This window comes from Periplaneta americana, chromosome 5 (assembly GCF_040183065.1).
Source record: "Periplaneta americana isolate PAMFEO1 chromosome 5, P.americana_PAMFEO1_priV1, whole genome shotgun sequence".
Classification (NCBI taxonomy): domain Eukaryota; kingdom Metazoa; phylum Arthropoda; class Insecta; order Blattodea; family Blattidae; genus Periplaneta; species Periplaneta americana.
This window is the reverse complement of record NC_091121.1, coordinates 92,150,560-92,165,002: the sequence shown is the minus strand read 5'-3', so window position 1 is coordinate 92,165,002 and position 14,443 is coordinate 92,150,560.

Below are 14,443 nucleotides of genomic sequence, written 5' to 3'. Positions count from 1 at the left end.
TACAAAAACATTAACAACACACATACGTAACACTTCTATAACACAAATATGCAGATTTCAGTACCATACATCATAAATTAATACACAATAGTCACACAAACACAATCAAACCATAATTACGACATTGCGACGACATCAAGCATCCCATAACTGACTCACATACATAACAAATCAAGCATCCGTTACAACACATACACTTCAACATAGTAACCACACTTTTAAAAGTTACAAATTTGGCTCCAAGGAGAATAAATAGGACACTCTTACTAATTACTGTTCTTCTACAATTTCTTAAATACATCTGTAATAAATCTGTGAAATTCCGATATGAATAATATTCACGTTTTTTATATTGTTATCATTCTTTAGCGATATAGATAATATTCAAGTTATCATTTATATTCTGTTTTCCTTCATTAGCATTATAAAATAATATTCAAGTTATTTATATTGTTATTGTTCTTTCGCAATATAAATAATCTGTATTTTATGTAAGTAATTATTATAACACAAATAACCATCTTTCTTTGTAAAATAGGGTATTTTATTTAGATAATTAAATAAGTATTATATAATATCTTATATTAATTAAACAAACCGATATTTATCATTTATATTCTGTTATCGTTCTTTAGTGATACTGTATAAATAATATTCAAGTTATTTATATTGCAATCGTTCTTTAGTGATATAAATAACATAAATTTAATATTAGATTTGGAAAAACCCAGTTGCATAATACTGGTATTAGAGTTTCTTTTTGTATTGTTACATTATACTATCTTGAACCACAATAAAATGAAAAGGAGTAACGAGGAATTGAACCTGAGACGTTGACATCTAAATTTCGACGTTCGTCCGCTGAGCTACGAGGGCAAAAGTGTGGAAACATTTTCGGAAAAATTGGCCCAATCACACTCTAAGATTTTCTGATGATTCGTAGAAGCTAGTCCAGGATGCGGGGGGCAAAGGCTAATTGAGATTTCCCGGTCTCTGATCGGGTCAAACATCCTGATAGAATTAATATTTAACCCTTGCCGTGACTTTCGGTGAAGTCCGGAGGGCCCAATTAGTCAAATCCACTCTCCTCATCTCCATGCTTGGGTCCCCTGGAATTTAATAAGATGCGAAAGAGATAGTGGTGTGAGGGAAGCAACGGGATGTTACCGCATTTAGGCCTATCCTTCCCAAGAAAAGCTGCAAACATGAACAAAGGAAGCTTTTAATAGAAAAAGAAGGATCTTCTGCGGACCTCTGGAAAAAGAACTAAGGAAGAGACTAGTGAAGTGCTTTGTGTGGAGTGTGGCATTGTATGGGGAAGGAACAAGGACATTACGACGAAATGAAGAGAAACGAATTGAAGCATTTGAAATGTGGCTGTGGTGAAGAACGGTGCGTGTGAAGTGGACAGACAGAATAAGAAATAAAATTGTGTTTGAAAAAGTGAGTGAAGAAAGAATGATGCTGAAACTGATTAGAAAGAGAAAAAGGAATTGGTTGGGTCTCTGGTTGAAAAGAATAATAGAAGACATTAGGATATGTGGATCATATGCGGAGAGTAAGAGGAAGGCAGAAAATAGGAAAGATTGGAGATTGCTGGGTTTGCAATGAAAGACCTGCCCATGGACAGAACACTTATGTATGTGGGTATGTTCAGAATGCCTGGAATATCGTGTCTAAGAACAGTCGCTATTTGCAAAGACTAGTCGATTCCATGCCCACTCGACTGCAAGATGATCGAGATAAGAGGAAGATAGACTAAATATTGAATTGTGGCTTTTTGTTTTGTTTTTTGAACGCTTAATTGTTTGAATGTTTTAAGGCCGACGCCAGTAAATTTGTTTTGTTTATGCCACGAAAGATATTTTTATTGAGAATAAAATCTTTTTTCTTTCCATTTGCAGCCACAATATCATAATGATAAAGTCATGGCATAATATATTAATGAACCTGATGTTATTTACTAAAATAATCGTAAAAGAGAAAGGTGCCATTATGTATAGTTTGTCTCTCTCAAAAACAGAACAAAAAAGAACATAAAAAGCACGAGGTTGTAGTCGAACGCAGGACCTCATGAATAAGAGGCCTGAACGCTACCATTACGCTATCGAATCACAGAGAGAATACTTCAATTATAACTGTAGATATCAGGCAACGTGGTCCAACAACATGTAACATCGCCTGTCTCCGAATTATAGCGAAGATACCCGAAAGGAACTTTGTTCCAGGAGAGCGGCCACTTTCTTTTGACAGCTGTACATTATAGAACAACGCATTTTTATATGCAAGACTTTCGTGAAATATACGTGGAGAACGTGTTGTAAATTTAGATATCGTTTCCCCTGATGGCCTTGTTCAAATAAGAACATAATACACAGATTCTTAAAGAAATTTAACGAGAAAGGCTTGGTTAAAAATAAGAAGCGTCGACTGAATAAACGGGTCTTAACTGAGAAAACATTAGATGACATAGGTTTTCGATTAGAACTAAGCCCTCAGAAATCTTTGCGCAGATTATCGCGGGAAGTAGGGGTGTTAAAAACCTCATCTCAACACGCTACTAAATATTGTTGAAGTTAAAACTGTACAAAACCCGTGTAGTGCATCACATAAAGTAAAAATGAATTACAGAAATTGTCTGGGAATATGCTGAGCCGATGTCAAGTACGCTTGAATACCGAACGTCACCATTTCCAGCAATTATTACAAGAAGCTAAGCCTTTTATTTCAGTATTATGAGTTTTATTTTTCCGAAAATTACGGACACCGTTTTGCAGGAGGCGGGCGACCCGTATAACATCCGGAGGCCGCGCGGCCACCGGTAGTGAGTGGACATCTTGGCTCAAACGCTCTGTAGTATAGGAAAACCTTCAGGAACATTGACTTTTTCTACCACAAATACGCCTTCACCATCATCGAGATTCGAATCCTCGTCCGTAATCATCTTGAACCAATGCTCTACCAACTGAGTTACTAATTCGGTTATGTCTAATTTTGGTCCTTACGGAAGTGAGGAAGGAATAATCCACAGATCACAGACCTTGACGTAGATGGTGGTGATGATGATAGAGATTACGACAATTGCGTAGACAATTTTTTTTTTCATAGGCACGTTGCGGACTGCATTACTATGATTCGCTTAAGTGTTAATATGGCTTTGATATATTCCACAGAGTGCGTTATATAATATATTGTGCGTTATTGTATTTTGTATTATATCATTTTACAGTTACGCGATAAGAATATAAAAAAAATTAAATTCTGGATTTCTTGAGACATAAACTTTAAATTTTATGACCAGTACTTGAGTTCTATACACATTAATAGGAAAACGGTGAAATTTAAGGAGAGTTTTATATTTATATGCAACGGATATGATTCAGCGGTTAGCTTGTGTGCTTCCCAACCTGCAGTCCACGTTTCGATTGTCCATCCTATGGGACTGAGTTTTTGTCCCTTGACTTGTAACTTATCCTGTGATGTCCCTTCATCTTTCTGATCACATGGTCAATAACGTCAGCAATGTGAGAGAGTCTAGTGTTGATTCAAATATAATAGCCTACTATCTCAGACTACATTGCCTTGTAGTGCGGTGCAATAGGAAGAGGTCAAATAAGACGATAAAAGGAAAATATTATGGTAGTGATATTTCAATGTTTGTCCGTTCTTTCATTGTTCAATAGTATTTTCGATATCAAGTTTTTAAATTCTAATCCAGGCATCGCAAAATTGTGTTTCGTGAAACAGCGCCTGAACTCTGACGTAAGTTCACCTGACAACATTCCTCTCCGCGCTGAACCCCTTCCTCTAGCGTTGTCTGTGCTGTTAGCAGTGGCTCATTCTGTTATCCAGTACTATCTGAATAGTGATTTGGTGTTATTAAAAGATATTTTTGAACAGCTGAACAAACAAACATTTTTCCAACATTTTGCATTTTGAGATAGGAAGAAAAATAGGACTATAGAGTTCGACTTGGGCTATAAAGCATGATAAATAATATGTTAAATAAGAAGGACTAGTAGCCTATGTCTATCAGTTTTATGTCATTTCACTAGTAAGTAATGGTCACTTACAAATATTTAGTGATGGGCACTATGCCCATCACTGTGAAGAATAGTTCTAAAACATCCGTTTTAAAATGTTATATTTATTGTACCATTTACTACAAATATGTATGATAAAGAAGTTGTATTGTACAGGATGTTTAAAAAAGTATCCAATATTTTAGGAGGTGCTAGTATGCATCAAAACAAGAAAAAAAAGTCTAATAAACATGGGTCCTACAACACATACTGAACACTTGTTCATAGGAGGTGCTCAATGTGACGTCCATTCATGGCAATGCATTCCTGTGCACTTCGGCGTAAGGAATCACGCACTCTTTGAAATTGACCTGGTTGTTCTTGATAACCAAAAGTCTAGGGGATTTAGATTTGAGGAACGAGCAGGCCAAGATGTGGGGCCTCCCCAATCAATCCGGCAGTCCTGAAATGTCAGCGTCAGATGTCCACACTCATTGCGGAAAAAATGTGCTGGTGTGCCATCGTGAATGAACCACATCTGTAGTCTTTGCTGACGTGGCACATACTCCAGCAAGGTAGGCAATACGTTAATAAGAAAGTCCTGGTAACGAGACCCAGTTAATCTCTATGGTAGCACGTATGGCCCTTAATCTATCGCCAAGAACGCCTACCCATACGATGATTGAGAATCGGTGCTGATGCCTTATTTCTTCAACTGCATGGGAATTTTCATCAGCCCACACATGTAGATTACGAAAATTCACTACACCATCTCTGCTGAACCCCGCTCATATCCGCAACCAAACTTTTGTTTACAGTATTCCTTGCGACGTATCAATATTACATGTCAGGGGTGTCAACTGCGGTATGATTATCTGGTAGCCTGCTGTAATGTAGGACAGAAAAAATGCATTGCCATAAATGGACGACATTTCGCTAGCCCACGCTACGAGCGTGCTAAACTAGCCCCGGCTATCGACTGATTAATTGTACAGGATTCATATCATATCGCTAACACTGGTTTATGAATACCAAAAACGTTAGTTCGCTGATCATCCACCGGAAGCCCGCGCTAAGATTGTCTACGAATATGACCCTTCATGTTTAAATATATGCCAATTCGAGGATAGCTCAAATATGGGCATGTAATAAAATATTATAAGAATTAATAAGATAGGACCTATTTATTCTCTATCAAGTGTCGATTACTCATGTGGGTTCTGACATCGGAACACGTGGTTGCAATAAAACGAAAGTGAAACAAGTGGGCTTGCGGGAGACCAGCACACCTGATCCATCTGGGTCAATGCTGCATCGTTCAAGGCCGATGCAGTCTGCGTTATTGACCGATGGAGTCACGAAAACCAGTTCGACGAAGCTGTCATTGCTCTTGACTTTCTTTAATATGTTACATCTTACGACATGCGATGAAATAAAAATAAAAATCTTACAATTTTCAACTGAGTTCCTTAACGAAAGATATGAAAAGAAAGGAGAAATGTGACTGGTACAATATATGTCCAAAAACTTCTACACATAGATTTTGATAGGATAATTGTTCATATTATGTTTTTTTCATAATTAACTTGTATGTATGTATGTATGTATGTATGTATGTATGTATGTATGTATGTATGTATGTATGTATTCACACTGCAAATGGGTGTATACCCAATGGCAGTGGTAACTAATTACATTCAATAATGACAATAATATACACAACTAATAAAAACAATAATTAATAATAATAAAATAATAATAATAATAATAATAATAATAATAACAAGGAGCATCCTAAATTAAATGAAGCATGGTCACTTAAAATAACATTTAAAATAAATCTAATTTGTATTTTAACCCTAAGTTCGAACTAAGACCCACGAGTGTGACAGGTTCATACCTGCACAAGTACCTTTCGGCACTACACTTATTTCGCTGTCAACTCACTCACTGCACTGATTTCACTAACACTTCTAACCATTTCACTGTTCAAATACTTTGCACAGCCACTTCACTGACACCAACACACTTCACTTACACAATAGACTTCACTGACACTACACACTTCACTGACACAACACACTTCCTCACTGATAGAACACTTCAAATAACAAGATATCAATTACACCCTTTAAATAGTGTTTATAATATACTACCGTCTATTAGTAAAGTCCTTAAGCCTATTTTTAAATACATTTTTGGTTATTGGTAAAGTCTTTAGTAAGTCTGCAGGTAAAGCATTCCAGTCCCTGATAGTACGATTGAGAAAAGAAAACTTTCCAGTGTCCGTCCTCTGTCTTCTTTCCCTCAATTTATATGAATGGTCATTCCTTGAAGAGTAATTTGGCGGCTGCAACCTATTTTTTATTTCTCTCCAGACAGGCTCACCTCTGTATGTTTTGAACATTGCGCATAATCGAATTCGCTTTCTCCGGTCCGTGAGTGTGTCCCATTTTAACTTCAGTAGTATAATAAAATTGTAAACGTCATGTACCTTGTACCCAAGGTTCAACCCTGCCAAAGGCAAAGGGTTTTAAAAAACGTTGAAATATTGATCATGGCTTTCTCCGGGAGAGAAAATAAAACTGAATCCCGTGTAATAGTTTTGCGATACAGAATAGAATCTAGTCCTTGCTGCAGGGCACGAGGTAACTTTAGTCAATAATTTCTCGTCCACTCAGAATTTCGACTCTGAATAATGTCTCCAGTTTCAAGTGTCGTTAAATATTACTACTACTACTATTACTACTACTACTACTACTACTACTACTACTACTACTACTACTACTACTACTATTACTACTAATTAACACTAACGACGAATCAACGACCAAATCAGACCTCGTTGGGTAAAAAGTTCCTTTAAAGAATATGCATAAAACAGAAAATTTTTGCAACAAATGGCTCAAATGTTGAATTAACTAAGAACTTTAATAATAGTTTCGGAATTTATTATATGTTTAAAACAACTAGTACAGGCCTGCAGAACTGTAGCTATTGAGAGCGACTGCTTTCCTCCCCTCTTTTACCCTACCCACCTTTTCTACCTGTACGGTCACGGCGTTCTAGTTACGCTCGGCTGCATCAACATTCATTCTCGGGGCGGAAGTCGATCATCCCCAATAGAAGTGAGTGAGGCTAACGTCATAGTTCCCCTACTTTGCGAGTTCTGCAGGCCTGAACTAGTATATGTAACCCTAAAAACTTGTCAGGAATGGCAACTCAATGATAATAATAACAACAACAATAATAATAATAATAATAATAATAATAATAATAATAATAATAGTAATGGTAATAATAATATTATTAGTAATAATAATAGTAGTAATAATAATAATAATAATAATATTAATATTAATATTTTACTTGGTTACTTAACGACGCTGTATCAACTACTAGGTTATTTAGCGTCGATGGGATTGGTGATAGCGAGATGGTATTGAGCGAGTTGAGGCCGAGATTCACCATAGATTACCTGACATTCGCCTTACGGTTGGGCAAAATCTCGGCAAAAGACCAACCAGGTAATTAGCCCAAGTGATGATCGAACCCGAATCGACAAGCAAGCGCCTTAGCCGACTGAGCTACGCCGGTGGCTTAATAATAATAATAATAATAATAATAATAATAATAATAATAATAATAATAATATGTGGCATCGTATGCTGCAGAAACATGGACACTACGACGAAATGAAGAGAAGCGACTAGAAGCATTTGAAATGTGTATGTGGAGAAGAATTGAGCGTGTGAAATGGACAGACAGAATAAGAAATGAAGCTGTGTTATAAAGAGTGGGTGAAGGAAGAATAATGTTAAAACTGACTCAAGAAGAGAAAAATGAATTCGTTGGATCACCGGCTGAGAAGAAATTGTCTATTGAAAGATGCATTGGAAGGAATGGTGAACGGGAGAAAAGTTCGGTGCAGAAGAAGATATCAGGTGACAGACAACGTTAAAATATATGGATCATATGCGGAAACTAAGAGTAAGGTAGAAAATAGGAAATATTGGCGAATGCTAGGTTTGCAGTGAAAGATTTGCCCTTGGGCAGAAAACAATAAATAATAATAATAATAATAATAATAATAATAATAATAATAGGCCCTAATAATAATAATAATAATAATAATCATCATCATAAACTTGGTACTGTTGAAGTTTGCTAAAACCTGTTGCGTTGTAGACCTTGCAGGTGTTCTTGATTGCCATCTTTGTCGTGATAGGCTCAAGCCTGTCTTGTCTGCAGGTTTGTGAGCATACTCTGGTGCTAATTCTGAGGTACGATTTGAGTTCATTCTTTTTATGTAGCCATACCCGAACCATTTTCTGTCATAAAATTGTATGCCATCGACTATATTATCTACTTATTTTTAATTTCTTTCGGATGTTTGTATTATTTTCTTTGGGCCTAATGGTCCAATCTCGTGAAACCTAAGAGTGGTCTCAGAATTCTCATTTGTTCTGCCTATAGATTTTTTTTTGTATCTTTTTAGTTTTATTACCTAGGTTTCATTGCCACAGAGGAGAGTTGATTTTGAAGTGATGTTTTGCAAACGTAGTTTAGGTTCAATAAACATTAAATTTATTTACCATTGCGGCGTTTAATTACTCCATTCAATTTATTGTATTTTTGCAATTGAATATTCATGGTTAATAATTAAAGCAATAATAAAAAAGGGTAGATAAAATGTAAAAATTACCGCGGAATACCTCTTAAGATTACAGAATATAAAGTATACATAATCTAGAATAATAAGAGAAAGACTTAAATCTGTATAAAAGTATAGTGCATACATTTTATATTGACACTCTCGAAGATACAACAGAAGCGACAGTGGCAGTGCATAGAGCAACTGCCCTAAAATGTATGCACTGTGTTATAAAAACGGAAAATAATTTTTAGAATTTAAAGAAATTCGTTGTTAGCATATTTATTCTGCAGGAAATACTTGGATATAGAAACTGTAACAGAAAAAAATCTTGTTCATAGAATGTGCTAGCAGTCAATAAAGTAAGCAGGTATCTCCGGTGAAAACTTTCACTAGACCTACGTGCATTGAAGCCGGTAATGGAATTTTTTTAGCCATTATTCGAACTGTTGAAATGTATTAGTGGAATGTAAATAAGTAATAAATGTAATTATTAAGTCATTATCTTTCTTTCTTGCCACTTCTAATACTTTTTATGTGTAATAAAAAACTGGTTCTCCACACCCACTGAAAATTGGACACATGTGCATAAGAATTTTTTGCTCAGAATAGTCCATACTAAAATCCCCAAAAATATTTACTACTCGTCCTTTGTCACTCTGTGTAAGAGTATAAGAGAAAACTATCATCATCATAATCATCATCTACCAGAGGAATGACATCTCATGGCCTGTTCCTGCAATGGAGACCAGAGACCGGCAAAACGTCTTTCAGGCCCGCCCATGACCGTTTAACTTCGTGAGTGGACTACGTTCGCCTGCCTTCAATCTCCCTCACAAGCAGGCAAGCAGTGTGGTTGCACATGATGTCAAACAGTCCTGATAGTGACCCGAAAGGACTGTTGTGTTTTGCCGAACTGCGCAGGACTGTGCTGCTTTCAGATGCAAGATAAATATTAACCAAGTCATTTAAACCTGACAGGAAGCCTACAGATATAGACAAACTACTGAAAACTTAATTTATCGTCATCTGAAACGTACCGTTAATAAGTACAAAGAAAACTATTTCTCGTCAGCATAATATCAATTAAATGCAAACAGTTATTATAAATTACTTGCATTTTCCTTTTAATCATAGTAATATAAATTGAATGCAAACCCTTCAAATTTTCAGCTTCATAAATAAAAAGAAAACTGTCGCTCAGAAGTTAAATAGCAAATCAATATTCTGAAGAACGAAAAACTTTTTTTACATTTTACAGGTTTTCATGAGGTATTTAATTGTTGATAAGGGAAAAGTTAAAATGGAATATTTTCCTATAATAAGCTTGATGGCAGGCAGTTACGGGCGTGGGTCTTGTCTGATTTGCCGGTGTCTAACGGATACATCTGAAATAATTTGTTATTCCATCCAGTTATCGACAGTCATTCATTTATGTAAGAGATTTAATTCAAAACTAAAAAATAAAAAATTGAATGATTTAAAATGTATCATTAAAATGCCCTCAAAGTGTCGAAGGAAACAGTTTTTGGTATTTTAATGTTGTTAGTTCCAACTTCATTATAATGTAAGTGAGAAAATAATATCATAAATGAGATAGGCGAAAACAATATACAGTATAAAGAAATGAAATCACTTGCAACTGTTCCGTTTATAAAGTAACTCATAGTCCCCCACCGTAGCTGCGTTGTATAAGGCATCATGCCTTCAACACTTCGACTACCGATATGGAAAGAGCGCTGGTTTAAGTCCTTATGAGGGAAGAAATTTTCTCATGAAATCTCAACCATTGGGTGTGTGACCAGTGTCACAGCTGGTAAAATAGCTGGTAAGAAAATAAATACTGATGTGTGAGAGAAATAAGAGATATATAATTAAATTACAGAGTCAGGCATTGTAGATAGAATCAATGCATCGTATAACCAGGATCAACAGCTCCACAGTAATACCACAGTCTAGTAGCCTATATACAATCAAGAAGCTTGAGTTGTTGAAGGTACTAGGAACAATAGACTGTACCGGTACTATTTCGCATTGTCTGTAATGAGGAGATTGTAGCGATCCTAGTGGTTAACAACTATCTATGGATGCGTATTCCCTACGTATTGAGCTTCGTGATTGTATAATACAATTTTTGGAAACACAATCCTACTGGCAGAAGAAGTAAGTAGCCAACTGTTCAAGAATACCACTTAAAATGCGGGAGTAATCAAACGTTGCTGCAATAGAGAACGAAGCCTATCTATGAAGGATCATCATAATCATCATCACCGTCATCATCATCACAATCATCCTAATCAAAGTAATCTATTTCCAAATATTGGACAGTTAGGTTGGTTCTTTTGTTCTTGGGCAACAATTATGAATTAAGATTGAAAATGTTCATGTCAGCAGCGTAGATGAAGGCCTTTGTTTAAGACAGAACAGGGCTAACGAGTCCAGGGCCATAAAATCCGTTCCTATGATGGAGAGAGAAATACAGGCCTATAATGCACGTAATCTACTCGTACTTGGTGCTGGAATCAAAGACATTTTGCTAGTCGGACCTTGCGTGTTGTTTTCAACCATGACAAGCGAAATTCCCCAGTTTTATTTTTGACCTAGACAAACAATTATTTATGCATTATCTATACTCATTATAATCTATTTCAGGGTTTCATCTGCAAGAAGCGAGGTAAGATTTGACCTTGATTTTAACTGTTATGTGTGACCTATTTCGGTATTTTCTTAATAGGAGAAAGTATATAGTGAGTCATATAATTGCATTCAATAACGTAGAAATGGAAAGGTTACTGTTAGCTGGAGACAATGAGTTTGATGCCAGATTATAGAGTTTTATTATTAGTCAGAGTTGATAATTTTGTAGTACTTTTAGTAGGGTATAATTTTCATACCACTTTTGTAACACGTTTTTAGTAAAAGGCTTCGTACATAGGCGGAGAGAGAACCGTTTCCTTGGGGGGCCAAACAAAACCATAGAATCCCCATATAATGGGATTATAGGGGACATCATTTACCTCCTCCCCCCCTTACAGCTTAACTATAGTAACAGTATATTGGAATATGATCATTTAATAAAGATATTTTTCGGGGGCAGATTTCTTAAAGTGTTACATCCAAATCCGCGATGTTTCGGACCGAGTTGTATAGGGCTTGAACTGTAGGTCTACTACAAATTATAACAGGGCATAACTTATAATAATTTCCCTCTTTTTCTCTCTCGTAAAGAAACACATGCATACATCAATAAAACTACGTAACAGTGCTACAGAAACTTTTTATATGAAGTTTACCTTCCTGAAGATACCATATGAAATGTAAACCCTAATTATTTTATTTAATCTCGTTCTTAAATTTACACATTATACCAGAATCACTTTCCTTTTTTCAGCATTGTGTCTGCAGTATGTTATTCATATTTCTCCAAGTGGCGGCCTGAACACCTGCAGATTTCTAACACATGAGTACAGGCTGTTACAAAAGAAACATTACAGTGTTTCCATTCCTCAAATAAATTTTATAGTCCAGATACATTATCTGAAGACATTAATTCACCAATTTAAGTATAGAAACTTAATCATAAAGAAAAGCAAAAAAGATCTTTTGAATTCAATATTTTCTAACGTTAATAGAAAAAAAGAGTTGAGGGGCAGTGCCCCCCATTCCCTCTCATAACTCTGCCTGTGGCTTCGTAACTTCTGATCTTAGTAAAATATAATTTTCATGTCAATTTAAAAATTTTTTGTTTTAGTATGAAACGGTAAAATTTCGGGTGGTTATGAGTTCTGTTCTTAGTAAGATATTAGAATTTCTATACAAATTAATTCCTCTTCTTAGTATTAGATACATTTTTTATTTTGTCTTACAACTTCTCTTGCTAGTAAGAAACAATAAATTTACAGGCTACTTTTATAAGTTATGTTAATAACAAACAAGAAATTGAATGCCAGTTTTAAACTTCTCTTGTTATTTTTTTTGTTTAGTCAACTGTTCGAAGTGACAATAATAAGGCATCACTCATGAGGTAACTAAACCAGGAATAATGGGTTAGGGTGGCTTTACTTCGTTTCATAATGTCTGACAGAAGAAGTAAACATTGCCGGCAGAGGAGTAGAGAAGTGTAATTGTCATTCTACCAATGGCAGAGGTTTCATTCCACGCTTGTCTTGAAATTGAGCGGAGGTAGAACAGTACAGACCGCCCAACTTCAAGCCAAGCTTGGAATGATACCTCTGCCATTGGTTGAATAGCAATTATACTTCTCTCCTCCTCTACCGGCAATATTTACAGCTCCTGTCAGACATTATGGAACGAAGTATAGTTGCTTAGGTTATTTAGCGTCTGAATGAGATGAAAGTGATAATGCCGGTGAAATGAGTCCAGGTTCCAGCACCGAAAGTTACCCAGCATTTGCTCATATTGGGTTGAGGGAAAACCCCGGAAAAAACCTCAAACGGGTAATTTGCCCCGTCCGGGAATCGAACCCGAGCCACCTGGTTTCACGGCTAGACGCGCTAACCGTTACTCCACAGGTGTGGACCACTACATACATCACATCGCTGACTAGTTACATATTATAGCCTACTAATCAGCGTTCAGATGTATACAAACAATTATTATAGTTTTTCCTTTGACACATATCGTTAAGTGAGATGTACTGCCTGGTAATAGATGTACATATCAGCCAAAACCTCAATCGGAGGCATTTCTCTTGTTAATATGAGATAATATTGATATCTATATTAGAATTTCTGTTGTTGGTAAAATGATGTATGCTTCTTCCATTTCTCCTATTGTAAGATATGTTTGAAGCTGTTTCATAACTATTATTGATCACGAATTCGAGCGTTTTGCGTAGTATGGATGAATTGACAGAACGTATAAGTTTGAGCATTAGTATATAATTGACTTCCATTCAGTATTGTTCAGTTTAGTTCGTGGCGATGCAGAAAACAATATTTATGATACCTATATTATGATTAAATCGTACAAAAAGTGCCGAGCTATATTTCTAAGGATTCTGGCATTCTACAACCGATTCAACAATACAACATTTAGCGAAAAAGTGAGAAAAACCGACACATTTTACATAAAAAAGGTACATAAATCACGTTCTAACTGAAGAAATACTCGATGACAGGGTAAGTAAATCCGTGGCGCTACAGCCCATGAAGGACCAAGACCGACCAGTCGGCTGCTGGCTTCACGTCCACATACTGAAGCAGAAGTGGACGATCATCCAACCAGAATGGAGGTATCGTGTGGTTAGCACGATGAACCCCCCCCCCCCTAGCCGTTCTAGCTGGTTTTCGAAACCGGATTTTCCATACCTATCATAGCTTCCCAAGTGGGCACCGGTCCCATACACTGGCCGAAATTTCATGAGAAAATTTCTTCTCCCATGAGGACTCAAACCATCGCGCATTCCGTAACGCGAGTCCTAGGCAGGATGCCTTAGACCACGACGTCACGGCGGGGGACGATGACTTAGGGTACAGACTAGAACAATCTTCCACGGAACGTTAAGGAAGTTATTTAAGCAGACAGGTTCATCCAAGACATCAGCTTGAAAAGCGACAAAATTGTGCAAAATCTAAAGCCCTAGAAGACAACAGTCGTTTATAAATTCAATAAAAAGAACCGAGTGCCCAAGATTCAATTCTATCGATAGAGAAGAAATCCAGAGTATGCCTAGAAATCACTTCAAAAAATGCCAATGTGCATTAGAGAGAACATTCGATAGTTCCACCACTTATAAGATAATCCA